At 46.6% G+C, this 14,755-nt stretch overlaps 1 protein-coding gene across 1 annotated transcript in view; it reads left to right on the top strand.

The window, feature by feature from the left end:
• Positions 1–14,755, top strand: part of LOC122808931 (octopamine receptor-like) — a 1,404,917-nt gene that overhangs the window by 241,473 nt on the left and 1,148,689 nt on the right. The window lies entirely within an intron of this gene.

Genomic DNA, 14,755 nt, shown 5'->3' with positions numbered 1-14,755 from the left:
ATATTTTCAATGTTTTATATTTAATATGAGTTTTATATAGATTTAAGGACATACTTTTACTAAATTAACAGTCTTTATACCATTCAAGACAGGAGTATGAATTTTTCAACATTTTACATTTGTCAAAGTTTTTTTAAAAAAATGTTTTTTAAAAAAGGTTTTATTCAAATTAATCAATTAAATTATTATTCCATTAACTAATCAATTAAATATGTATAAAAACAGGATATCCTTTTACTCATGTTGTGTGTTATCTGATGAAGATACTCGAAAACGTACTTGGAGGCAAGCGTTATTAAACTTTTGGAATTATTCTTGTGGTTTCTGTGATTCCTGTGGTGATTATTGACTACTCTCATCATCCAAGGATAATTATCCACCACCACTACTTTGTTACCGCTGTACTCATACTCTCATTTGGGCTCCACGAGTGAATATTTTTGGTTTGCAGTCTTGTTTTTCACTCATTCCATCATCTGACAAACACTTTAGATGTACACAGGCAGTTGCGATATTATTTGGACAGAACTAAAGGGTTCAGGCAGTCTCAGCAGTTGTTTGTTTCTTTTGCTTTGAGTTCTCAGGGCAAGCCTGTGTCAAAACAAACTATTTCTAAGTGGATTGGGTTTTGCATTGCTTTCTGTTATTCCCATCATGGCAAGGACATTCCAGCTGGGATTAGGCCTCATTCCACTAGGGCTACTGCCACTTCAACAGCTTTTTTGAGGGGAGTGGCAACCAAGGATATTTTGGAAGCAGCTACTTGGAGTTCAGTGCATACTTTCTCTAGGCATTATCACCTGCCACTTTGCTCTAAATCCAGGGCTGGTTTTGCCACTGCTGTTTTGCAGGGCATCTTGGCAGCTCCTGCTTCCTTGTAGTTAGCCATCCTCCCTTACCTCTGCTTTGGGATTCTACCCAAGTGTAAGGACTGCAGCAATGTGAGATGAAGAACATAGTACAGTTTTGTACCTACCATAAATGTAGATGTTCAAGATCCACATTGCTGCAGTCCAATTCTCCCTCCTTCCCCTCTGTAGTTAGAGGTGGTTGTGTGGGTTGGGTTGTACATATTGTATATTTTGTATATATTGTACATATAGTTAGTGCAAGGGTGGTGGGTTGGTTGTTTGCTGTCTTTTGGTTTTGACCTTTATTTTTAGGGTCTTCTGACATCTGGGGCAAGAAAAGACTGAGGATATGACGTCGGTCATGCGCATTTGTACCCTGACGTCCTGATGTCAGTCAAATGCGCCTTGACCGACGTCAGCCTTATACTTTGATATTCGGGCCGACCGAGGACAGCGGACTACCCAAGTGTAAGGACTGCAGCAATGTGGATCTTCGAACATCTACATTTATGGTAGGTACAAAATTGTACTTTTCCTGTCTTCCTCCCAGAGGTTCTGGGGCTGCTCTGGTGACCTGCAGCAGGGAACCTGAATCCTGTGCCACGGCTACTGGTAATGATGATATTTGTGTAATGGTACAGGAAGGTGTGTCAGGGTCTGCCATTGGTCAGCCAATTGACAGTACATAGCTGTCAACCCAATCATTGTGCACAGTCATCCTGCCTGTACATCCTTTGTCACCATTGTCCCTAGGTGATGGACAGGATACAGCGGGCATAGACCAGGGTAATGTGGTACCTGTGGCACATGCGTCCCCACACAGCAGCCATGGGCAGGGTCCTCCGATGGTACCACACAGACAGTTGCCCATGGATTCCCGTGGGAGCATCCGTGGGCGTACTGCCTCTGGCCGACGTGCCCAAAGAGGTCTGTCAACCTCAGCTATGTTTCGGACTGTCATGCAGGCACAGTCACGTATGGAAAGGTACACCAGACAGGGTCTGAGGGAGCTGAGAGCATGTCGCACAGCCATGACAGACAGTATGCGTGACATTGCGGATGCTATCCGTAACTTCACCGATGTCATAGACAGACGTTGTGGGGACATATTACAGCAGTTCCACAACCAGATGTCCATGAGCCAGGGCAATGGTGGGCATTTGTGGCGTCGACGTGGCCGTATGCCGGCAGCAGCTGGCAGTCGGCGCGGATGACAACAGGCTCGCGCACGCCCCCATAGTGCCAGCAGCAGCCCCAGCAATGCTGGGTCTGTGCTGTCATTGGAATGCCCCAGGAGACCACGTGCACGTGGCTCTGGACAGTCCCAATAGGGACTTGTGTCCAATCAACACACTCCCGCTTCTGATGACAGTACCCAGTCTGGTTTTGTACTGGATACGGTCCATAGCACCCCTGCCAGGCACAGGTACCGTGTCCGTGCACACAGACACTGATCTGTATGGCCTGCCAGGTGCAGTCTGTGGCTGTCCACAAACCCCTGTATATGGCAGCCATGAGGTGGAACTGTGTGCGTGCATACACACATGCGAAATGTTAACACCTAGGGCAACCACATAGACGCACACACTGCACCAACACTGCCCCACCCTGTACTGCTGCCCCTCACCAACACACATACACACACATGTCAATTGGTGGTATCAGTGGCTGACTCAGGCATACCTAATCCACACCCTGTGCATATGATGACACTGTGCCACCTCCTGCAATCTCCAACATCATTGCGGGAACAGGTAAACACGTTGCTGATGCACAGGGTGACTACATAGAAGTGTATTAGTAGTATCATGTTGGTAACAGTACAGTGTGCTGCTATGACTGTGTGTTTATCCCAGCATGCCTGCTGCAGTAACTGTATGAATGTCCTGAATTGTTATCTGCACCCATAGTACATACCAAAGTATAACAGCTGCACATAATTGCATGCTGGTGGTAAGGTTGTCAACAGATAGCCACATACATGGGTAGCACAGGGGGAAAGCTAACGCAAGTAGTAATATGCAATGGTGGACATGTACAGTAATGGTGTCAAGTTGCCCACAACGTCTATGCCATGTGGATGTTGGCGCATGTAGATATGTGTGCATTACCAATGTAATCCAAATCACAAATAAGTATGACATAATATCAGTTCTACCATGGGCATCTGCGCTGCGTATTCCTGGGTACATGTTGATAGTGCTTACATATTTGCATTGTTACTTACTGTTATTGTTACCCCTTCTTTGTTGTATAATGCACTACTTCCAGCCCTGTTTACTGTAGCTTTGTTTGCATGCAAGTTCGCTTGGGTTCCCTGGAACACTGCTTACACCTGCAATGCAGAGTTACAGTGCTTCTGTAGACTTCTAGTGACATCTGCATAGCGTCATCGTATGTCAACTTTACACATGACAGAACGTCACTGTCTGTCCTGTACGCATGTACGCTGCCTGTGACACATTGCACACGTCTTACCTGGTATTTACCCACGTGTGCAGTCATATATGTCAGTGCTATGAAACAGTAGCGGTACACCCACACATACACACCTTCAGTATGTTGTTCCCCATTGGCCCTATGTGTTGGTACTCACCATGGCAATCACACTACTAGGGTAGCATGTGCAAAGGTAACCTGTGAATCGCCTCTATGGTCCAGTTGTGGTTTATGTGAGTCATGTGTCAATGTCACAGCTGCCACATGTATGCAGTCAGCCATCACCCTTGGCCAGGAACGTACAACACATGTGTGGGATGCCACCACACAGTCAATCTGGGGACTGGTCTCTCTGAACCCAGTAATGCCATACCCTGTCAGGTGGCATGTCATATATACTACATCCTGGACAAACGTCAACCCCAATCCCTGCTGCTACTATTGATAAAACCCCTGAAGATGTTCCTGATAGTTTTGACCAGTTCTTTACTGAGACATTTCAGGCCCTAGCTAGCCATCTACCTCCTAGCTCCCCTGATCCTGAAAGTAGCACCCCTAGAAAACTACTTGCGTTCAGCTGCCAACCAGTCACCACTTCACTTCTCCGTACCTTGATTGAAACAGTGAAACCCACTGCACTTTCTGCCAATCAACTCCCTGCCGAGTACCTATCAAAACCAGATGATGCTATTGCTTACCCTGTCTCAAAGGTAATCAAAGGAACCATGGTAGAATCTAACTTTCCCACCATCTGGAAAATGTCATATGTAATCCCACTTCACAAAGGAGGCAGCTCTACTGAATTCTCCAATTATAGGCCAATAGCTATACTCTCTCCACTTGCAAAGATTATGGAAACTTTTGTCATAGACAATTCATGCACCACCTAATCCAAAATCGCATTATGGCAGACACTCAGCATGGCTTACGTCCTCATCACAGCACTACTTCAGGCCTCCTAGCTTTTATTAACACCATAAACCATACTTGCAACACTAATTATATATCCTCAGCCCTCTTTTTGGATCTTTCCAAGGCATACGATATGGTTGATCACCAACTTGTACTCCACACCCTGCAAACACTGTCTAGATACTAGATCCTTCCAATGGTTTCAATCCTACCTGCATGGTCGACAGCAGGCTGGCCTCTGGCAGAACAAACTCTCTAACCTTCTACCTAACACCCTCAGAGTACCACAAGGCTCTATACTAGGGCCCTTGCTGTTCTCCATCTTCATTAACGACCTTTATACTGTCATCCCAAAAGTCAGCTGTATCCAATATGCTGAAGACTCTACTCTGATCTGCTCAGCCACATCTCCAGTAGAGTTATGGTCAGCTACCCAGACCACCTTTAATACAATAGAAAACTGGCTTTCTGAACATCGTCTGATCCTAAATCCCAAATAAACTAAACTGCTATTTCACCAACACGTAGGTCTACTACTTTCACCGTTACCATAACATCAACTGATGGCACAATAATCTCCCCTGACCCATCTCCGAAACTATTAGGTGTCATCGTAGACAATAATCTCAAATGTGACCTACATGTTAACCAGATTATCAAAGCCATCAATAGAAAACTAGGGTCACTTTACAGAATTAAAGCCTTCCTAGCCCCTCCAGCTAAAGGTGCCATAGCTCGCTCACACCTTGTTTCAACCCTTCTGTATGCATCCCCTCTACTCTCGAATATGAACAAGACTGTCCTTAACAAACACTCAATTTGCTACAACCACATTGCCAGGTTTGCCACTGGGCTGCCTTTTAGGACACATCATTGCATCAATCTAAATTAGCTTGGTTGGCTTGCAATACCCAGCCTAATACAGTATAACCAACTGATTATGGCCTATAAAATCCTCTATAATCCAGACAATACTCCTGCACTTCAAATATTATCACCCCCTATAACAATCCTAGACCACTTCGATCCTCTAACAAATTACTACTTCAGACTAGCAGGTTTAATAACACAGCCGGTGATTCTCTCTTTGCAAACCCTGTAAGTAGATCCTGGAACTCACTTCCAGCTGATATTACCCTACTGTCCACCTTAGGTCAATTTAACAGTAGACTCAAACAACATTTGTCACTCAACTGGCTATGTCAATGTATCAAGCCTGGCTAACGCGAATGTGTAAAATCTGTGAACCACTTTACTGTGTAATTTTAATTTAATCCTGACTTGTGCTCAGGACTAACATTAACCTGTGGAACATGTTTGACTTGCTTACTTATGTAATCTCTGTAAATAATCTGTTTGTAATATGTAATGCTAGTATTATGTAATGCTGTATCTGCTACCCTCGTAGCTTGTCTCCACGGGCCTCCCCTGGAAATGGACATGCATCCAGTCAGACTATCCCAGTCAACAAATGTAGGATAAATAAATAAATCAATAAAATATATTACAGTGACTACAATACAAGTCAGACATTGACACGCACTGACAGCATGCTGAACACACTGGGGCATACATGGGGACTCAGAATAGCAGCCTGCCTGGGCATCACACACCTCCGCAGCTGGCACACAGGCATATGTTCCGTCGGAACAGAGCACATGCCACACATGGCACGCACATCCCCTGTGCCACACACTCACAGCCTGTAGGGTTACACAACACACCTGCTACAGACGTGTCAGGTACCTGTCTTGTGTGCTGCACTGGGGTCCCACTCAACCGGCTGTATCTGGTGAAGGTCGCAGTGATATGCCTCAGGGGCACTATGGTCCACCACAGCAGACATGCATACAGGTCAGTCAGAGGCATGGACAGATATGACTCACTCATTGACCATGCCAGTATGGCTGCCTGAGACATACCTCCCTGGACTACATGATAGGGAACATAGAATGGATCTCTCAGCATGTGGCACAGGCCAGTATGAGCCTGATGTTGGTTGCCAACATACCCTCACCAGGTATTCTACCACTATATGTGGGAAGGGTATTGTATGTCTACATTATGCTCATTCTCCACTGTCATTCATAGGGTATCCACTGGCTGTCAACGTGTGCTTACATGCTAGGGAAGCCACAATGATGTGCAAGGGTCATCTTGCACGTGACACCCATGGCCCGATGTATAATGGCAAAGCTCCTTGGTACACACATACTGCCTTATGCTGCAGGACATGGTTTACATAGCGACCTCCGTGGGTATCACACAGGCTAGGACACTAACAGTGCTGCTACACAACAACAGCAGTGTACACCGGAAGATGCATGCACCAGACACTGCCCTCAGCACGGTGAACTGCAATGTCTGTGCAGTACCAGATTCATGATTCATGGCTCACAGGTGTTACCCATCAATGACAGGTTATGCCCCATACCATGCCTGTCGTCCCCTACACATGTAACACACATGGATAGGGGTGTGTGTATCCCTGTTGGCACAGCACAAACCATCAGGGCCTACTCATGTGCAGCTAACAGTGTGTCGGACTGCCATCTGGTTCATAGCCTGGCACACACAACCCTCCCATACACAGGAAGACCACCTATCCTCCATAACAACACTGGCAATATGACAGTCTCAAGAACTGTGTTTATATGGCCGGACTGCATCCAGCCAAACATTGTGTGTGAGCATTACTGTAGCTACAACACACTAGTTGAAGGGTTCACAGCATGTGGTCACCGAATTGCAGTGGAATGACATGTTACCACTACCACAACAGGTGGGAACATGCAGCACCTGTACATTGACTACATGTACACTATATGGCCCAGACCAGATGTGTATCCCCTGCTGTAGGTCTTTCACCATAGACACACACACTGTATAGAGACATACCACGTGCGAACCCTGCACAGTAAGACACAGTCATATTGGTATACATTGCAAATACCATTTATCCACTCGAAGCATGTGTCAGACATGGTAACTACTGCAGGTCACAGTTATTTATGTGTATGTGTCATTGTGTGCAATGCCATTGCTGGTTTAGGCAATGGCATGCATTGTTATGTACAAACACCCACACAAGGTCATACTGTGTGACACAACCACACGTGACAGTTGTGGGTTACCAAAACATACCTATCTGTACTCTGACAATGGTAATAGACACAGTAGCAGAGCGCACTATTGGCATTACTGGCCAACTAGCCCTGTTTGGCTGTGCTGATAGTGTGGTGACATCCCCTGTGTTTACTGGGGGATTTGCCATACGGATCTGTTCTCTCACACTTGCATTTACACACACCCTACTACCCCCACACACATGCACACTTGCCATTTGCAGGATTCATTCCCCTACCTAAGTCATGACACGTGAGAGAGATGCATTAGCAAAGCGCACTATTCAGTTTATTAGATAGTTCCTCTTCTCTGGCTATATTTATAGGGTGCTGACAACATCAGTATTTTGAAAGGGTAATGTGCATCAGGTAGTGTGATCTCCTGATTGCCAAAACTAACATATTTTTCATATGGAAATGCACACACACAAACTCCCCACACCCAAACACACACAGATGCCATTTACAGGTTTCAAACTCCTACCTAACTACATTATGATACTCGGGAGAAACGCATTAGCAGAGTGCGCTATTCACATTACTGGGAGGCTTCTGTTCTTCTGCTGTACTTATAGGGTGCTGACATCATCTGTGTTTAGAAAGGGGAGTGTGCATCCTGTAGTGTGTTCTCCCAGTTGCCAAAAGGGACATTTCCCTCACACAAATTTGCACACACACAGTAACCCCCCTCATCCAAACACACACACTTGCAGGATTCAAACCACTACCTAACTATGTTATGACACTTGAGATGGATGCATTAGCAGAGTGCGCTATTCGCATTACTGGGAGGCTTCGCTTCTCCTGCTGTACTTATAGGGTGCTGACATCATCTGTGTTTAGAAAGGGGAGTGTGCATCCTGTAGTGTGTTCTCCCAGTTGCCAAAAGGGAAATTTCCCTCACACATATTTGCACACACACACTAACCCCCCTCATCCAAACACACACACTTGCCATTTGCAGGATTCAAACCACTACCTAACTATGTTATGACACTCGAGATGGACGCATTAGCAGAGCCCGCTATTCGCATTACTGGGAGGCTTCCCTTCTCCTGCTGTACTTATAGGGTGCTGACATCATCTGTGTTTAGGAAGGGGAGTGTGCATCCTGTAGTGTGTTCTCCCAGTTGCCAAAAGGGACATTTTCCTCACACATATTTGCACACACACACTAACCCCCCTAATCCAAACACACACACTTGCCATTTGCAGGATTCAAATCACTACCTAACTATGTTATGACACTCGAGACGGACGCATTAGCGGAGCGCGCTATTCGCATTACTGGGAGACTTCCCTTCTCCTGCTGTACTTATAGGGTGCTGACAAGGGGAGTGTGCATCCTGTAGTGTGTTCTCCCAGTTGCCAAAAGGGACATTTCCCTCTCACAGCCTTTCACACACACAAACCCCACTCACCCACACACACACACACACACTGAGCATTTGCAGGATTCGAACCCCTACCTAACTATATTATGACACTTGAGAAAGACGCATTAGCAAAGCGCACTATCCGAATTACTGGGCATTTGTTCTGCACCTGTAGTATTTCTAGAGTGCTGACATCTTTATTTCTACAGCGGTATGTAGATGTAGTACTACCTGTCAGGTGGGGGATAGCATATATATGCATTTGCAGCCACCTACGTCAGATTCAGTTATGCACATCGCACTGGCAGGTTATGTTCTATACCATGCTTTCGGACCACAGGACCTGTAACACACAACACAACCAGTTCAGAACACCACACCCACATCCAGGACACACACTTAGCTTCCCTGGGAACAGTGCCAGGATATGCAGGTATTCACATACACCATTCCAGTTGTTAACATCAGGTACAGGCATATTGTGTGTGAGAACTACTCAGGCCTCTACCACTTTACCCTATAGCCACTACAATTTGTGGGTCCATGTGCTATGGCAGAACCACACACCACAGCCACATGGGTGAATACATATTGCACCTGTCCATCTGCAACGTGGGTACTCACTGTTCCACACCAGAGGTAGACCACCATTGTTGATATCTGACCATACCCACCTTTCCCTGGACATCCATATCTCATCTCCACCCCCAGGCAAAGTTGTCACTGCACACAAACTGTGTTTAGCACAAGCAGACTCTACACTTGTGTAGACTGGGGTGGATGACTTCAGAGGACCCATGCTGGAGGACTATACTGGCCACTCAGCATAATCCTTGACAATTGCATCCTATGAGCATGTGTACAGTTTGCATTGGTCATGCTATCCCACATATACCCATGACTGCTCCACAACGAGACACCTGTCAGCTGTACACCGGCCATATATGTGCCGTTCAACAGACAGAGTGACCTAATACATTGCAGAGCTGTAGCCCACAGAGGGAGGACATCTGTGGACAGTTCCAGCACGGCACTTCATTCACACATACTCATTACAACACAGTGTTGACAGTGGAATCGTCCAGAGAATGCAGATAGGGCTCCACTCAGTCTGTTATTGACGGACACCTACTGTCAGAGATCCTCAGCAACCCTCTCACAGCACACACCGACAACATGGCTGTGGCTTAGCACATTCAATCCCTGAGACCTCCACGGTGCCCCTGCTTCACAGAGGCACAGCTCACTAGCCTCACATGTTGCCTTCTGTGACCTACTTTACAGTGGCACGGTAGCCTACTATCCTGGGGATGCAGATGCCAAGCACACTCTGGCTGAGCTGTCATTCCCTGGGGCAAGAAGCCTAGTATTGACCTCTACACCCATATGTTCAATTGTCGGATGCACAATATTTGTTGTGCTGTTCTACTGTTTGCAGGTCTTTATTGCCATAGCATTCCCTGTTCCTATGACCAACTTGTATATCTGTGGCAGATGTTTGCATATGACGGCGATCCACTATATCACTTATGTCTCTGTGGTCATTTACTGTGTGCACTGGGCTGATTGCTGTGTTGTGGTTGGTTCCTGGACTGACACGTACAAATACCAGATATGTGTGGCCAACTGCTACACGGAGATATGGCCTAAGTGTGTGAGCATGCCCAGTTCAGCCTTTCCATGGCATGTTGTCTGACATATGCCTCATTTATCGAAGTGTGCGAGCATGCCCAGTGTGAGCTTTCCATATGTTGCACTCTGAAGTCCACCACATATTTTGGTGTGTGTGACCTTCGACATTATCGCACGTTTATGATTGTGTGTTGGGTGTCATGTTGTGTACTAACTGGCCAACTGCTTCATGTCTGCCACAACAGGGATTATACTGTGCCTGCAGGAATTGCATGGGATACTTTGCAGACAGTTCTCAACATACTTTCATAATGACCTAACACTGTAGTACCGTATAGTGTACTTGTTCAGTACTTTCACTGTGGTGGACAGTATCCTGGGCTTTAGTCCTATCACTGCTTGACATCTTCATAGTGAGCACAACAGACTGTGTAGGGGCCAGTTGTGCACATATGACCATGTTGCAATATGTTCAGATATGGACTACCTACACCAGGCTCGTCCAACATTGCTAGTGTATTCCACAACATGGGTGGACATTGGCAAACACTAGCGATGTTCCGTAGGCCATTTCTGATGGTAGTCACATGGTGTGTTTGTCCTTCGACACACATTGTAACTGGAGTTTGCCATTACATATGTCATGGTTGGTATACTGTGCCTCTGTCTACCTCTGACATAACAGTGATACCCAGGGTAGCCTACCATCTCCCATGCACTCATCAGGATGCCTCTTGAGGGGTGTCGATATGTGGCACTCTGGCTGACCTGTACCAGGAGTTTACTGAAGTGTGGGGGTGCCTTCTGTGTTATGGATCATTCTGTACAGCTTGTCCTATGTATGTCAGTGCTGGGGTTCAGGTCTCTCATGTGCATACCTCACTGCCATTCAGATTGTACAAGGTGCAACATGTTCATTCATTCCAAGTTGGACATGGCTTCATACATCAGGCACAGCTTTCCTGTAGCTGGGAAGGATGGCGGTGTGTGGGGCTGCAGTTTGTTTACTCAGGCAACACATGGCATCTGTTCATGCTCTTTGCTACCCCTGGTGGGGTACCGTTGTGGACTTTACAGTTGATGGAGGTGTCTGCTGCGGTATATCCCACAGGGGCTATTGTAGTCAGTTGTGATGCTGATGGAGGATGGCTACAGAGCCAGAGTGAGTTCCACTTATCTACATCTGCCAGCCTTCATGTTTGGGTGGGTATATGGTACATGTTTCTGCGAACACTACAGACACATGTTTGTCCAGTGCAGGATATTTATCACCTTTTGTACCCAGGTCTCACATTACATGTTAGGTACCTCATGGGTTAACACCTGTGTGGTAATTTGTGGGCACTTACTGTATATTCATGGTGGTTGTCTGTACACAGTTCTGCAATTAGCTTGCTGACATGGCTATGGCTACAGTTGTCTGTTTGTAGGTGGCCCTTTTGTGGGTTGCTTGTGTCAGCTGGGGGTCGGATATGGTGGGCTGTTTGTACTCCTCTGCATACATGCTCAGTCACAGTCCTTCCATGTTGGCCTATACCTATGGGACATGTATACAGAATGGAGGGGGGGGCTAAGACAAGCCTTGTGGGATGCCACTCATATCCGGTTTGTAGTCTGACATGGATGCAGCATGTCTGACCATGTCAGTTCTGTCCTTGGTCTTCTTTGCAACCCCTTTACTGACATAGGGGTGTATATTTAAGCTGGTGAACATATCCATACTGAACACGTACGGTATTGTGTAGAAGCATGTGCACAGTCCAGCTACGCTGTGTGGACCACATAGCCCTCATCAATGACCTTAATGACTGCTTCAAATGGGTCAGACATGTTTAGGGGCTGGTTCTGCAGTTACAACAGCCACAGTGTGTAGGGTCCAGTATCAGTAGGTCCACATTAGCCTTCTGTCTGCGGTACATACTGATCCTTTCCATAGCTGTGCAGAACAAGCTTGTCAGGATCCTGGGGTGGTATTTTGGAGTATCCATTCAGGCAACACCTTTGTTGTGATGGACCACTGTTGTTGTACACTGCTCTTTGGGTACATATCCTGTGGTAAGGCTGACATTGGCCAGTAGTGTGATTTTGCATTCCATTACTCTTGGGGTCCATGTTGGCCTCAGCACAGGACACCATCACATACTTTTGCTGCTGTGTGTTCTGCTTTGCAGATGATGGCTGTTCCCTCAGCATCTGCAATGTCAGGGGACCATCTGCTGGGATAGGTATTTTGCACTCGGGGTGTTTGCACTGCACCTGACAGGTTGTATGTTAGCAATATGTGTGTGTGTTTGGTATGTTGTTTGTAATATCTGTGTGATTCGGAGCATATCTGTGGATGCCCAACATGGTTCCTACCATCAGTTGGGTAAGCCTTGTGATTATCCTTAGTGTCCTGTACGTTTTGTATCTTCATAGGTTCATGGGTTCATAGTAGGCTAGACACCCTAGGCCATTAGTAAGCCTAGCTAGAGTGTGTGTGTCTTTCGCCACCCCTTGCTATGTTCAATTATGGCCATTTATGAGGTTCTTCACTGTGCCTCTGTGTGGTCGTGACACAGTGGGGACCCCCAGTATACATGTACGGTCATCCATCCACTTGGCAATATTCCTGTTGAGGGGTGTCAGTGAGGGGCTCTGCCTACCATGGATTGGGATCCTGTTTCTGGGTGTGGGGAGCCTATGGGTTATGTATCTGTCCCTCCAGCACATCTTATTTCATTATGTGTTGAGGGTGACATCTGTGACTCTCACAGCTCCAATGGCTTTGATTTCCTGTGGTGTAGCATGTCCATTACTCCTGTGTTGGACATGGCCTGGTACAGCAGACATACAATGCCTCTGTGTAGGCAGTGTGTGACTGCGGTCAGCTGGGGTGTCTACAGCCAGGCAGCATATGACATATATTTCACACCCTTTATCCTGTTGGTGGGGTAACTATGAGGTCTTCGAACCACTGCAGGTGTCACGTACGGTACATCCCATATGAGTCATTGTACTAGATTATGGGTCTGATAAGGGAACAGTACAGCGGCACAGTGACCTCTGTTGATGTTGATGTGAATCCTTTCATGATACGGTGTCCAGTATCAACAGTCTTCATAGCCACATTGGCATTGTGGCTGTCACATGACAGATTAATGTCGACCTGTGTCCCTAGGTCCCTGATGACTCCTTGCATACATAATGGTTTGACACCTATGTGGTACTTTGTGTACCTTGTCTGGTATTTGGTGGGACATTCATACTGTCCAGTGTCTTCGGATGTCTGGGTGGGGTTCTTGTGTGTGAGAGAGTGGTCTGTCGCATGCTACAGACTGTACAGCAGTTTTGACTACAGTTATGTGCACATGGGTGGTGTCCACTGCTTTGTGTTTTGTCAGTTACCTGGCTATATGGGTGTCTGTGCTGCATATGGATACTCCCCCTCCTTTGATGTCTTGGTGCAGGTGTTGGAGCCATAACACATGGTATGTGGTATAACCTAGTAGTGCTGGTGCGCTATCACTAGGCCTGCAGCAGGCTTCTGTCATTGGACAGGCATCAATATTCTCCATAATGGGAAGTGCCTCCGGGGCATGCATATTGCAGTTTACACATCTGGCATTGGTCAGCATTACCCTTATGTTTCCTACCACTTATGTTTTCTAGGGTGGTGGGTAGTCTTTTTGGCCTTGCCTACATACGGCTCTATGGAGGCGGCAAAGGCCTTATCCAGTATCCAGACGCACACGGGTAACAGCTGACAGCCATCCCTGTAACAGCAGCATAGCTTGTCATGCTTGACATCTCAAGCAGACACACATTACACCCTCTTGGACTGACAGCTGTAACTGTGCCAGCTGTTAAACATGAGCATTCTGTGTTTGTACTGTGGCATCATTCTTGGTGAGGGTTGGATGCTGCACACAGCCAGTGTCATCCCGCCCTGGGGTACATACTCGGAGGGACCATCCATGTCTTATTTGATGTTGACCAGGGAGGTACATCTCAGGTAATTCACACCAGCATGGACATTGAGTGCATCATATTTCTGCTTGCTTTGGGGTGACCTGCGTACTTGTGTTAAGTGGCATTTTGTGGCAGCCTACAAGCAGCTTACTCTACCCTTTCCCTTGTTCAGTCTGGTGAGTGGGACAGCTGTGTGTCTGCCTATACAGACACCTATTACGACTGTATCAGGCATGTTGTTTCTCCTTCGGGCCTGTGACTGTTTGACACACCAGCTTTGCGTTCTATTCGTTGCATGTGCTATGTTTGAAGGTTGTGGTTGCTTGTGATCTACTTTGGAGGCTTCTGTTGGTGTGCTGTGTTTGTAATTAAGGCCTCCGGGAATATTTGTCTGTGTTTATGTGTTTGGTTTACAGTTGTGGTAGGTCTGTGTGGGACTGGGTTTGTGGTGTATGTGGTTACCTTCTCC

Source organism: Protopterus annectens, chromosome 8.part0 (genome assembly GCF_019279795.1).
Source record: "Protopterus annectens isolate FY-2018-M chromosome 8.part0, PAN1.0, whole genome shotgun sequence".
Lineage (NCBI taxonomy): Eukaryota > Metazoa > Chordata > Ceratodontiformes > Protopteridae > Protopterus > Protopterus annectens.
Note: the sequence above shows the minus strand (reverse complement) of the source record. Positions and strands in the feature narration are given on the sequence as shown.